Here is a 14527-nt window from a genome sequence, read left to right on the forward strand (position 1 = left end):
CACTTGATCTTGTTGAACCTCATGAGGTTTTTGCGGGCCCACTTCTCAAGGTCTTTCCAGGTCTCTCAGGATGGCATCCGCTCCTTCAGTCTTGTCAACTGTACTGCACAACTCTGTGTCACCTTGGCAACTCAATCTCACTATCCATGTAATTGATGAAGATATTGAAGAATACTGGTCCTGAGACAGAGCCCTGGGGGACACCACCCATCACTGACCTCCACCTGGACATAGAGCCGTTGAGAACAACTCTGTCTACATCCAGAGAAATCCCACTCCTTTGTTTCTCAATGGGCAGAGAGGGGAGATTTGTATCCCAAGGTGAGCAGGAGCCATGTGACAGAGGTGTGTTCAGTGTTGCAGCACTAAGGGAAGTCAATCTTGTTCAGGGCCTGAGCAGCCTTGCTGGACCTTTTCAGTGCAAAGGTAAAACATTATTGAGGAACAGCTTCTAGCTTTTGGAAGGGAGAGCAGTGCTGCTTTGCAAGCCTCTCACATTCTGCATACGTTTCACTGAAATGTCTTTCCCATCTACCATGCCCCAAGGGCACCGGCATCTTGCATCCTGCCAGGTACATGTTGCAGGATCTGCTCCACCACACCCAGCTGTTCCATCAGATGATGGATTCATAGAGGCTGTCTGGTGTGCAAGGGGCTGGAGGGGGAAGGAGGCTACAACACTGTAGAATGCATGCCTTTGATTGGTGTCTTGTGTGGAAAGAAGCCTGTTCAGAGAGTAGAGGGATGCTATGTCCTTTCCTCCACCACCTGAACAGCCATGTCCATTCTACTCACATGCAGACCCCTGGGAAATGAGCCAACTGGCCTGTTAAGCCTCAGAAATGGCAGATTTGGAAATTGGTAGTACTGTATAATAAACTAGATAAAAAACTAGTCAAGGTGTAGGACAGCTGTAAATTAAAGACATGAAGCATTCAGATATCTGTAGTTAGCTTGTTGGCATGAAAAATAACATTTTGCAAATGCTTAATAACAAGTAATATTTGAGATGTGAGGAATAAGTGGCCATACAGAGCCACTGATCAGCATTTAGAGCTTTCAGATCTGGAAGTTTCCTCTAGTAATCTCAACTGAAAAAGTGCTGCCACAGTTGGTGGAGAAAGACTGCCACTTCTAGGGCATCAAGAACATCCCAAAATGTGTCAGTAGGTAAATGGATCAGTAAGCCCATGCTCAAAAAAACACTTCATTTTCCACTGACTGCAGAAGTCATAAGTGATTAGTGCAGAGGAAGGTGTTTCCTTGGTGGTATCCAAATCTAGGCAAAGTAAACTTACTCCTTTACATCTTGCCCAAGCCAGTACACAGCAGAGTAACCAACACTCCACTGTAAAATACAAGGTTGAATTGGATGGGGCACTCACAATATGAGTGCAGGAGAAACCCCAGCCGTGTAAGAATCCTGTGGCCACTCAGCTGCGCCTGGCACACCAGCCAAAAAATACACAGTGGCAAGTTGTCCCCTTAAGCAGTGGAAAATCAGAGACAGCTCTTTACCTACTTAACGTCCCCACTCACAGAAATGCTTTTTTTTTTAATGTCCAAGGCATTTACAGGGGGAAATCCCCAAGCATTGCTTCAGTCCATCAACTAACTAACATACTCATACACAGGGGCACTGCAGAAGAGGAAATGCAGGAAAACCTATGTAATTAACTGCAGGAGTCAAAGTAGACATGCTATTTATAGAAACTGCAGTTTGTGAGGAAATGAAAGTTAATATCCTTACTGTGGAGCTGCCAACTCTTGCTATTTCATGGTGAGTCTCACAGTATTTGTTGCTGTTCTTAAAGCTGAATATCCTTGCATAATGGGATCTTGCAACAAGCTCAGCTTGCTAAGGCAAAAAAACATGGTTGGAAAAAAGAAGCAGAAAATAAAGAAGAGAATATAAAAAGACTTAAGTTAATGTTCTTGGAAACATTGTGATTCTTAAAGCAATTCTATGACTTTTTTAAATCTTGGTAATTTTAACACCAAGCACTTGAAGTGATTGTCTTTGTATAGGAGCTGCTGTGGGATTTCCTGTATGTGTGGAGTCAAAACATATTTCACATCTCTCTAGAAAGAAAATACTGACTCATGATATTGTTCCTGAATGCCAAATTGGGTGTCTCTTCAAATTAAGAGATGTTTAGTGGCTCCTCATGCTTATATTTTTCTATATCCAGATTTCTTAAAAAAACTTAGCCCAAAAACGGTAATTAAAGATGCTTGAATGAGTTTTTACAAGAATTTGTCTGAGGAGAGCTTGCTATACCTTCACTGGAGAATTAACAAAGGGAGGCTGGGGATCTTTTGCTGTCTGGTTGTTAGTCAGGATTGCTTGAAGAGAAAGTTGTGCAAGCCAATGTTTTCTTGCTGGCTAGTCACTAGAGTCAGATTTGCCTCTGGATTTTGTGACTCTGCACGGCAAAACAAGACTTCTATTCAGCTCAGATGCAAAGAGGTAGCTGCAGGCTCTTACTCCTTCTCGGAAGGCGAGTGTTTCTTTCAGTCTGCTGAGGGTCTAGGGCATCAGTGATTGATTGTCTCTTGCCTAGAGCTGGCTCAGAATGGCCAGGCTTAGTACAAAATGGTGTAAATGGGCTGTAAACAACCAAATTTGAAAAGAAAAGGAAGAAAAAACCTCAACAGCAGGCGAGTGAAAGGGTGACTTTCCCGCCTTTGGGGACCTCATCTGTAAGTCGAACTGATTGGGAAAAATCTGGTTCATTGAGCATAACTACTTTGTTTGAAATCTAGTAGCCTGGAGAGCTTTTGCTGAAATTAAGGCAGCATTTTCGGTGGTACCTGCTGGGTTTGTCATGAGTCTTGTGATACTGCTTAGGGGGAGGTTTGCCCAGTCTGCTTTTCCACTTGCCCCGGCAGCAAAGGATACCCTAAAGTATGGGATCCCTGACTCTGCAGCACTCATCTTGGTAGCTGGGGCCATTCTAGCTGGTCTGGAAGCTTGCAGGCTTCTTATGTGTCTGCTAGTATCATCAGAGAAACTAGCAAATGCAGTATTTTAACGATTTGCATCCTGAAAAATATTTCAAGTAAAGCAGTGCTTTGGGACTAGTTCAGGCTATCTATAAAATAATATAGTCCAGGGTAGAAAATTGTAGTAGAGCAACACAAGCTTCTGACTAGTCCTGTTTTTAATCCTTGTGTCCAAATTCATGTCTAAATGCCAAGATCCAAATATACATTTGTTTGCTACATACCTTAAGAACACTGGGGTGTATGTCAAACTTACTGTTTCTGTTTATATTATATGCCACTGACCATAAGAACAACTCATCCTTTTGGCCTACTAAAACGAATGAACTTCAGTGGAGACTTGGTTTTAACAACTAAGTAGATGTTTCTGCAGTGCTAGAATAGATCTGATCTGACTTCTACTGAAGTGGGTAGAGAGACCAATTCTAACTTACAAATTCACTATAATTTCCCAACAGATTGAAAATCTATAAAGATTCAGAGAGACTCATTATTTGGTTTTTGGTGGTTTGTTTGGGTCTTTTTCCTGGTGCAATCCTCTGTGTGTAGTGACTTCTGTAGACCTCTCCATGATGTAGCAAGCAATAGCTAGTCAAGGTGTAGAGTGTGTATGTAAGCATCAGTTATATCAGGAAATGTATATCACAGAAACAGCTGAAAGATGACTTCTAATTCAGCATTCACTAATGCAGTGAATATTAAGACTGTATAAGATTTGTATATAAGACAGAAGACAGTATATTTAAATGGGAGGGGAGGCTTTTTATAATCAACTAGCTTTTGCTGTGTTTGGAAAAACAGAGGATTAGTGCTGGCTCTCGTCTGATCCGGAAGTAACTCTCAGTGGTGGAAAAAATTGATATTCCTTCCACCCTGTTCTCCAGAAGCTGAAAGTTCCAACCACTTCCCCATAACAGCGCTTCCATGGTGCTGTGCTAGTTTATTGACTCGGGAAATTGCTGCTTCTGCTTTGTCAGCTGTGTCAGTGATCCATGTTTCTTTCCTTTCCCTGCTTACTCTTCCTGGCCTTATTTAAACAGGTTTTTATTGTCTGTGTTTTTATATTACCAGGTAACACTACTAATCCCTACCTGAATGAGAGTGACCATAAATAGTCTCTATATGTAATATACAGCACCCACCATATGTGCACAATATGAAAACACACACGTGCACCTATTGTATGCATACACAGTCTGTGTGGACACACGCTGGACCGATTTCTGCATGTGACTTCTGATGTTGTTCATAGATGTAGTAATCTGCCGTGTGTAGTTAAAATATTGTAATCTGAGAGATTTCTATAGGCCATTGCTTTCTTCTAGTAATTTAGTTACATTCATTAAGCAAAGACTATTGCAAACTGCAACTCAAGCTCCTCTATGCCTTGCTTGCAAAAAGCAGTGGACTTGAGATAACTAGTGTTTTAAATAAATAAGATGTGGAAAACCAGAAGGTATGCCAATGAAAGGGTGGTGTATCAACAGTAGTTACGAGAAATTTGAAGAGCAGCCAGCATAGTATGTTTAAAGGGTGGAGGAGAATTACAGTGGCAACACAATGTTTTGATCAAAATAAAGCAATTTTTATGTATAATGAAGCACTAGTCCACAATTTTTAAAGACCTGTGTATTCAACAGCCACAGGCTGACTTTCAAGTTTACAGGCTACTATGTTTCATATTAAGAAAAGATATAGTTTATCATTCTCTTTCAACAAAACACCAGATAGCTAACACAGCAATGAAAACAAGACTTTTTTTTTAAAAAAACAAAACAAAACAAAAAAAAAAAACCAAACAAACAAACAAAAAAAAAACCTGGAGAGTACTGCTTATTCTGTTTATTCTTGATTTGTTGATTTTTTTATCCACTATTATTCACTCTCCGCTTGGTTACAATGTGAAAATCTCTCTGCTCTTCTGCTTTCTGACCCTCCTTTCCTGCTCCTCTAGCTCCCTTTTTTCTAACACAGGCCTTGGCCAGCAGCATGACAAACTGTTGCAAGGTATGTGCATCAATCAGGGGAGTGCTGAAGTGTGATCTGCAGCCAGCACAGCTGTGCCAGCAGAACCCTCTAGTATGGATTAAGACATATCAGCAAAAGTGCTCTTTTACAGAATGATTTTTTTTCTCGTAAGGTCAGCAACAAGTTCTATCAGCAGAAGTGGAGTTTTCTCAGTCTAATGTGCATCTGGAGTATGAACACTGTTCACAAATGTAGGCTATCAACACTGAGCTACCTCATACAGCTCTTGGCATAAATTTGGCTTTCTGCACTTTGGAGGTTAATTAGAATATCTCCTGAACTTACACCATGGCCGTGGCTCTCTGCACTCCTCCTCGCTCACTCTCCTGCTTTGGCCTCTATAATTTCTCTCAAACTTATCCATATTTTTGAATTTCACCTCACCACCATTTATTCTATGTACTCTGGTCTTTTTTGTCACATTCTCCACACACTTTTTGGTACCTCCTGCCTGCCCTTAGAAAATTATTTTCCTATTTCCTAGATACGAGCATTTTTGTATCAGACTGCTAATGCAAGGCATATAAAAGTGAATCTTTTTGTTCCCTAAGCTCCCATAACGTACAGAAGAAAAATAGCATATTTGGGGCTTTTTTACTTGTATTTGGAATGTTGGAACTTATTTTCATGCAATCAGTTCTAAATTCCTGCTTTAGTATTTATATGAAAACTGATATTCTCAAGTAATAACACAATCTGAGTGTTTGGGGGCTTAAGAATTATTATTTTTCATCACCTGTCAGAACAAACTGGTTCAAATCCTACAGCACGTATTTGTTCTCTGTCTAAAACCAGGAAAACTACCTAATCCCTCTTCAGATTCCAAAGCTATGTCAGTGGGGGGAGAGAGTGGCAAGAGGAGGCAGCCGGACTCGAGCTGCAGTTCCACTGCTGGTGCCTGTTTATACTGAAATGATCAACAATTTAGACAATGCCCCTGGAGCTGAAGAGTTACCCTCCAGCTTCAGTGCTAAGAAACCATTCACCACAAGGGAGCTGATTTGGGATGGAAAAGATGTCTCACTCTGTCAGAGGGACGGAGGAGCTTCTGCTTCTGCTGTTCATGCAGGGTGAGCCTGAGAGGTTACACTTGTGCTGGTGTACTGAGGATTTAACATCTGAGTGAGGATCTAAGAACACAGAAAGTAAAGAGTGCTTCATAAAAGGGGCTTCATCTGTTGTCATGACGTAGCGGTCACTGGCTGCCAGGCCTGAAATCCTACCTTTTAGCAGGTATGCATGAAGCTATGAGGTTTTTCTGGGAAACTGGGAACTTACATGAGAGTATGTTATGTAAATATCACATGACTTAGTTTGACTGATGCAATCCTTGGTGCAGAAGTCTGTCTTCCTTGACTCCTCCATGCTTAAAAACAAAGCAGAAATAAACCGTGGGCATATGATCACCTGGAATGCTTAATTTTTAGCTCAGTTTTTGGTCCCAAATATTGTTTTGGTTGATGCCACCTACCAGTCTTTCAGGCTATATTTGGCCAATTATTTGGACCATAATGTGTACCAGATTTTTGGGAGGAAATTATGAAAGAGACAGTTTAGCTCTTCAAAAGTGAGTACCACTGTCCTAATAGCCTGCAGAGATTTGGCCTGGTGTATTTTATTGATTATTATACAAGTAGCCTCTGAGGCTGAATTTCTGTCCTTTCACACTTCTGTTTAACCCATGAGTTTTATGTCTTTCATTTATATTCTCTTCTTCACCTAATTTTCTTTGTCCACACAGTGAAAAAAACCCCTAATTTTTCTTACCTGCAGAAAACTTTAATTCTCACATCCATATAACACTCAGCATAATTAGGTAGTGCACTAACTCCTGGCAGATACCTGCCTCTCAAAGAATAAAGAAAGCTCAGGAAGCATTGGCTGATTTTTTGTTGGACAAACCAGTCCTTGAATCTCTTTGCAGATAGAATATTCTTTGCAGATCATTGACCATCACACAAAAGAGCCATGGCTGTACTTCATTTTCACATCCTCAACAAACTGTGGCACAGCTGGGAACTCATCTCTCTGCTGCAGATGTTTCTCTCCACTTTCTTCCCACTATATAAAATTCTTTTTTTTTTTTCTTCCCCTCTATTGGTGGTTTTATTCACCTTACAGAAAACTTTAGGTGGGATTTGTTGTTTGCCCTGCAAATTAAGGAGTCCAAAAGACCCCAGGAGAAGGTCAAAATAAAGCTTTGAGCTGGTATTTAATTAGCATTTATCAACAAACAGATTTTAAAGCAAATATTAGTACAGGCTTACTAATAAAAGGGAAGTGTTTGTGTAGTGTCACTCCCACTCATTTTCACCTTGAGGTATTTTAGGAATTGATGACCTGGAAAAGTGAGCAAGCGGTAAGTACTGTACAGACTGTGGGCAGTAGGAAAAACTGTTTGTCTAAATTCAGTGTTGTGACAACTTTGTGATAGAGACATCAAGCCCTGGTGTCCTTGGAATGTAGGTGGGTGAGTGAGTCACTTATTGCTGTCCTGACATGCCATAAGTAGGTGGCTGTTCTCCATTGTCAGAGTATAGTCCTTCAATTTTTATTCAGTGAGAGACATCACCATTTAAAAATGGATTTATTTTGGCTTACACTTGAATAACTGATGTCATTTTCCATTCTGAGCAAGGAGCTTCTTAAAAACAATATACTTTAGACCTGCCTAGAGCCATTTGCCAGTTCCATAGTCTTGAACCATTTTGTCTGCTTTAAAAGAGTGCAAGGTGTCTGAATGCAGATGAAGTGTTTAGAAGCAAAATTGCACCCAAAAACTACATTGGACAAATGCTGTGCTAAAATGTCTTTTATCACCGGTCATGCTTCCTGTGACAGAAGCCATGCATAGGAGAAGATGCAAGAAAAATGAGTAAGTAGCACTATGGTTAAGGTGGTTATCTTACTCCAGACATTATTTCCTCAAAAGACTCAAAAAATGTGCAGATGGAAGAAACCTGGCATTGCTGCTATCTAAATGGGAGTTTAACACTGGGTTCCCTGAAATGGTTTTACTTAATTGGGAAAATCTGTCAGGATTATTAGCACATTATATTGAAAGAAACATGAGTTTCTAGTTGCCTCCAGTGAACTGCTGCAGAACTTGTCATCCTTTTGCTAAGGAGCAAATGACTAAATGATTTCCAGGGGTCCTTTCCAACCCCAAACATTCTGTGACTGTGAAATACTGCCCACTAACAAACATATGGCTGAGGGGGGCTGTTGCAAGGCTGTTCCAGAAGAGTTCATTAACTGAAGGTCTTCTGTTACCTTTATTAAAAATGAAATACTCATCCACACTATCAGATATTTCTGCTACAAAGGCAAAATCTTAATTTTGTGACAGGCTGGAAAAAGCTGCTGAAAATTTAGGACGAAGTCCTGTAAATGTCTGCATCATTAGCATCCAAACCAGCCAGTCACAGTATGACAGATTGAAGGACCTGTAGTCAAGTTGAAATATACTTGCTCAAAACCATCATTCCTCTTTCTGAGAGTCCTCCTACCTGACTCTGCTGTTAGGAAGGTGGGTGCAGACCCCACAAGCAGCACCATTCTGTAGCCCTAGCAAGTTTCAGATTCAGTAACTGCTTATCTGACTTTGGGGTAATTTTTCTTAGGGAAGGAAGATTTCAAATTGTGCTTACTTTATCCTCCCCATTGTGTTCAATACAGAACTTTCCTTGGATATGCCCAGTTGCAGACCCATTTCTGTATTTCAGCCAGCACAGCCTGGGCTGGGAGCTGCTTGGCCTTGTTCCAAAGTGGAAGGGCCTTTCCCTGTTCCTTAGATATGCATCTCTGCTGGCTGCCCTGGCATCCTGGTCCTCAAGGGCTGCAGGCATGGCTACTACCCCTGAACACATTCAACCTTCCCTGAGCAGGCTTTTTTCTCTTCCATTTCTTCCTTCCAGCTCCCTTGTTTTACTTACCGTGTACCATAGTCACTTCACTCACCCTCATCAATTCAACCCTAGCCATAGGTAGTTTGCTTCTCGCTGAAGGCTGTAAGCATCTGGCCTCCTTTGCTTTCTCATGGTTCCTGTTTATCTTGCACTCAAGGGAGTTCACTTTGTTCCTCCTTTTCAGAAGAAAAAGCTCCTGACAGATTGTACCTGCACACTTATTCTTCCTAATGCTGCTAGCTCAGGTTACAACTTTAAAAACCATAGTTAAATAGTTCTGTCTTTGAAAGATATGGGCAAGTTTGAGTTTGGTACAAGAAGTCAAAACACCATTAATGCTAATAGATTTATACCCTGGAAAAAAATTAGTCTAAATTGTCTGTTTCCCATTTAAAATAACCATCCAGAATAGATGTGCACTTGGTCCAGCTACGCAGCTCATTCATCCTCATTGCCTATGTCTCATGTGGCAGAATGTTCTTTTTAAAGATTTCAGTAATAAAAAATGTTTCCATTTCTAGTAATTCCATTGTTTGCAAGTTTGGACAATTCAGCATATTTTTGGTAGGCTTCTAAGGATTAGTTCTTATTTTAGTACAAAAAGACTGCTTATGCATATTTCCTAAGTTATAGTTGAATTTGCTGTTAGGTATAAATCCCTATAAATACAGCATTATTTTGAAAACTAGTAATGCAGAGAATAGTATGTATAGTGAATATTTAAAGTTTTGCTCCCTTTTTTGAATGAAGAGTGAAATAAATGGCATTTGGAATGGAATCAGCAAGTGACATTATACGTAGAATTGAAAGTACAGCTTTCTTATCTTTCTTGGATCCAGTGTGGCAAATCTGACAGTAAAACTGCCTCATTTTCTGATATTTCTTTTTAAACATTTCTTTCACTTGAAAAAAATGTATGTGATTTTTAAAAATCAGGTTAGTGACCAAGTGAGTTACATGCATGCAGAATTTAAAAAGAGAAATCTTTGTTCAATTTATTGGCTGCCCCAGATATGAGATCAAGCTTTGCAAGCAACCTGCCTGTCTCAAGGACAGCAGGATATTGCATGGCCTTCACCAAACAAGGGAGTATTCTGGATCGTGGTTGGATACTTCTGGTCAAGGAAGTTTCCACGAAGTCTGCTTTTAACCAGAGCCTGCTCACTAGGTGGTACTCCAGTGGTGGTACTCTGCCTTTCACATTCTGAACCTAATCCTACCCACACACCATAGTGGACAAGGTTTTGTAGAACAATTCATAAGAGTTTTTTTCCTTGTTTTCTTTATGGATCTCTCTGAGGATAGATGTCCTTGCTCTGTCACTACTGACAGGGTCTACCAGGGCTGCATCTTCTTCCTGTCCCACCAGTTCTTGACTTCATCTTGTTCCTAATTAGCTTCTTAGGTGTTACCTGGCATGGGGACCACCCCTCATGGTGGTTGAATGTGACAGGATATTGCACAAAGAGTCTTTAATCTTCTTCAGTATGTATTTGTATTCACCAGTTTGTGTTTGAGTACCACCAGCCTGAGAGTTTAAGACAAAAACATGGTTATTGCTGGAGCCCATGGGCACTCATGTGGTTACATGGCACTCATCTGTGACATTTGTGCTGCTTCTTCCTTCCTTCCTTCCCCAGCCCATTATCCCTGTTGCTTTGCTGTAGGTCACCTTCCCCAAAACTGAGATGGCTGAGCAGTGCATGTGAGCTTTAGCAGAAGCCTGTAACTCAGCCCCCCCACGCAGCAGCTGCCTTTTTCTTGATGTATCAGGGAACATTTTGGTGCTTTCTTCTGCTAACCAGTCTGAGCAGAGGTGGTGACAAGCACTGGTGACAAGATGGGGTGGGGACACCTGAGGGAGCTACATCTGTCTGTTACCTGAGCTCTATGAAATAGCTTTCATCAGTGTCTGTTCTGCACTCAGTCCAGAGGCAGCACATGGAGCAGCAGAGCTTCAGAGCTTCATGCAGCTACAGCAGCAGATCTGCTTCTGGCTCATGCAAACCAATGGTTTGTCACCTGTAAACATTAAAAGAAAAGTAACAGGAGAGAACAGAGGCAGCTGAGAACCCAGGAGAAAACCAGGGAGAATCACAACTTACACAGTTGTCTAGAGAAACCACTACAGATACTTAAGGCAAAATAGCTCTGCTTTTTCTCCTGTTTTACACCTCTTGGGTGCACATGGACCACTGGCTTCAAAATAGTACTGATAGTCCTACAAGTAGTACATTACATGGTGATTCAGTGAGCAGCAGTGGGAGAACAGAGAAACATACAGCAGCAGTGGTCCAAAGATAGGGGAAAAAAAAAAACCATTCAGAAAGCTACATTTATAGAGAAATGCTGCCAAGAGACATGTATGAACCTAATTCATTGATAAGAGTGGACAAAGCTAACTATTCCCCCAATACATCAATCAGGATCTGCTTGGTATTGCAGGAATATAGCTGGCTTTGTGCAAAATGTTGGCTGCAATGTGGAAGAATACAAAGGAGAATAAAGCATTTAAAATTCAAAGCTATCCATGTAAGAGGCAGTGTAGCATGAATGGCCTCATTTGAAGCAGATTCCCATTAACAAGGTTTGGGAGGAAAAGCTGTCAGACTTGTGTTGATTTGAATTCCTTTAGGTAAACAACAGGGAATTGACCATGTCGGTTTTAAGACACGTCTGACAGGACATTATTAGATTTCCCACTTCATTCAAATATTTTATGTCCACATTTGAGACACTAGAAGGAAAAAATGCCATTCGAGGAACAAACTCTTGCACTTGGGAAGCCCTCAAGCTCTTGTAGTCTTGCAGAGAGTGACTAGGGTGAAGAAATCTCTATTCTGTATCAGTATTTGCCTTTTTTTTTCTCCTGCCTGCACCTCCACTTCTGTCAGACACCTCTATCAAAGTGAGTGGATGCTGACAGATGCTGTTTTGTTATCACTGAGGTCCATTTAGCTTTGCCGCTACAGCTTGGCAGTAGTCTGCAATTTAGAACAAGAAGTTGACCAGTGTGCCTTGATATTTACATCAGGAGCAATTGTTCTGTGGCTACATTAAATGCCAGATGCTTCTTGTTACCTTCCAGTTTCAGTTCAGGTAATACCTTGACTAGTACATCTTGACTGAAACCCCCTTTTCTCTCTGCTCTTTCTTTTTCCAGCTTAAGTATTTCCTTGCACTGGTCATCGCTTCACAATCCAGAACAAGGCAAAATGAATAAACAGGAATGGAGCAACAGAGGGCTTCAATATAAGGAGCGTTGATTATATCCAAGGGACTTTTTTCATGGAAAAATTCCCTACCCTTCTCTTAATAACTGTCATCTGCTGGGAGGCAGGCACTCACTTCAGTACATTCACAGTCTTATCAAATTGTAGTTTTTTAAACTTTGGAGCACAGTTATAGTGAGCATGTGACCAGAGGTTAAAAGCAGGAGGGTATGTCAGCTGCTGTGTGCTTCTTGCCCTTCCATGCTTCTTGGTCAGTGTTAAGTATTGTAAACATATACTACTGGGATAACTTCTGGAGAACAAACAAACCTCAAATCCACCCCTAGAGCAACCAAACAACAACAAAAAAAAGCCATAACAGATCGTTTATACTCTAAATCAGTGCAAACTAATTATGGCAACTCTTTGCCAAGCTGTCATAAGCCCCAAACTGAGCATGCAGAGCTTTGGGGAGAAGGACCTGTGGCGAGTGTTTCTGTCCTGCAGCTATCTCCCTGGCTCTCAGGCCACAGCTGTGTGCTATTGTGATTGAAGCCATGATTAAAAATGTCTTTGCTCCACAGGTTTTACATTATGTGAAGCTCAGTGGAAACCCAGAGCTAACATTTTGGGCCCCTGGGGAGGTCAGGCTGACAAGGTCAGATAATGATGGGAATTCATGTTTCCTGTAATTGTGATTTGTTTCTTGTGTAAAATTCACTCATCTTAATAAAGATGCATGGCTATTGTTGAACCTGCATAAACTGTTTCATGCTCATCAATAAAATGGTTTGGGGGACATGTGGTGAATGTAGCTTCTCTGGAACTAGTTCAGTATTTAATTTCTGCTAATGTACACCATGAGATTGTGTCTAATTCAATTTGCAAAAAGGTAAAGTGCCATTTAAGGGGAACTCATATATGGTTAGATAAATGTGTAACCCAGATGCCTCTGTAATTCCTTTCAATGTCATTAATTTGGTATTCTGAATTTTTATTTACAGACTCTAGTTCCATACAAAAGAGAATAAACCTCAGAAAAGTAACCACAATAAGTGCTTTTAGGAGTTTAGTTTTTTCTGTGCAGTAGCACTGAGGAACGCTGATGTCTCTTCATATCTTGTCTTCAGCATTGTAACTTCATAAATATCATTACACAGAAATATGACACACTGATAAATAATAAAAACACCACACCCAAGAATACCCTGAGAAATTACTGGCATTTATTTTATTTACTTAGCTATCACTGTAGTTCTATGAGTGTCAGAATCAGTAATAGTGAAATCAAGAGAATATAGGTCTCAATGTATCACAAGTGTAACAGTAGCGTAGTGTACCGGTATCACAGCTTGGCCTCTGACAGTCCTTTTTAAGTTATTTTGTGTAACTTGATGCATGTGTGATCATCCAAGTTGCTGCAAGATCAAGCAGACTAAAAAACCCAGCTCAACCTTTCCTTTAGCCAGTCAATTTGATACAGGGAACAAGGATGTCATTTTTACATTCCCAAGCCACAGAACTAACCTCAGTTTTGAAATCTTTCTCTGTATTTTGCTTTCTATATTTTATTTCCCTGGAGGCAATATAGCTTTAACTCTCCCAGACTGACTGCATCCCATTCAGCTGGATTAAAATCTGACTATTATTAATGAACTTGAACTTGGAGAGTGATGTAGTCACAAAATGGGCTCAGGAAGCAGTAAACTCACCCTCATGTACAGCAAACAAGTCAAATGAACAGCAAAAATGTGCTGAGGGTACACCTGGGTTAGTTATAAACACTGATGTTTTAAAATTATATAAATGCTCCTTGGAAATTCTAGGACAATTTCTCCTCTTGCATCCAGTGTGTACTATCACTGGAAGAGGTTGTGTTAAAATGAATTTGTAGAACAAAACAGTTGGTCCTCAGGAAATGACAGCCACACAGGATGCATTGCTGGGAATTTTTTCTTTGAACTAGTTCTACCTTTGTCCCACCGTCTGGATGCCCATTAATGGGCACTATGTTTTTCCTTGGCCTCTAATGTTTTTCCATTAGAGGCCAAGGAAAAACACGGGTGGAGGAGATAGCCAGGAGATCAGCGCCAAAAGCACAGTTTGGATCTGAACTGCCAGTGTAGGTGTATTCCTGAGGCCCAATGAGCCAGGAGCTGCCCAGAAATGAAATCTTTGCATGGGAAGCTCAGCTGTGTCACTAGAGTTTCCCAGGAATTAAGAGCAGGACAGATTGGTTGGTTTGAAGTCAAAATGTAAATAACAAGCATGAAAAGCGGCCAAAGAATGTGCAAGAGAATAGAAGATAGTAACAAAACAAGTCTTAGGTGAGGTACTCAGAAATAATGAAAAATGTATGGGGAAAGCGGAAGG

Source organism: Pyrgilauda ruficollis, unplaced genomic scaffold, assembly GCF_017590135.1.
Source record: "Pyrgilauda ruficollis isolate IOZ18807 unplaced genomic scaffold, ASM1759013v1 scaffold22, whole genome shotgun sequence".
Lineage (NCBI taxonomy): Eukaryota > Metazoa > Chordata > Aves > Passeriformes > Passeridae > Pyrgilauda > Pyrgilauda ruficollis.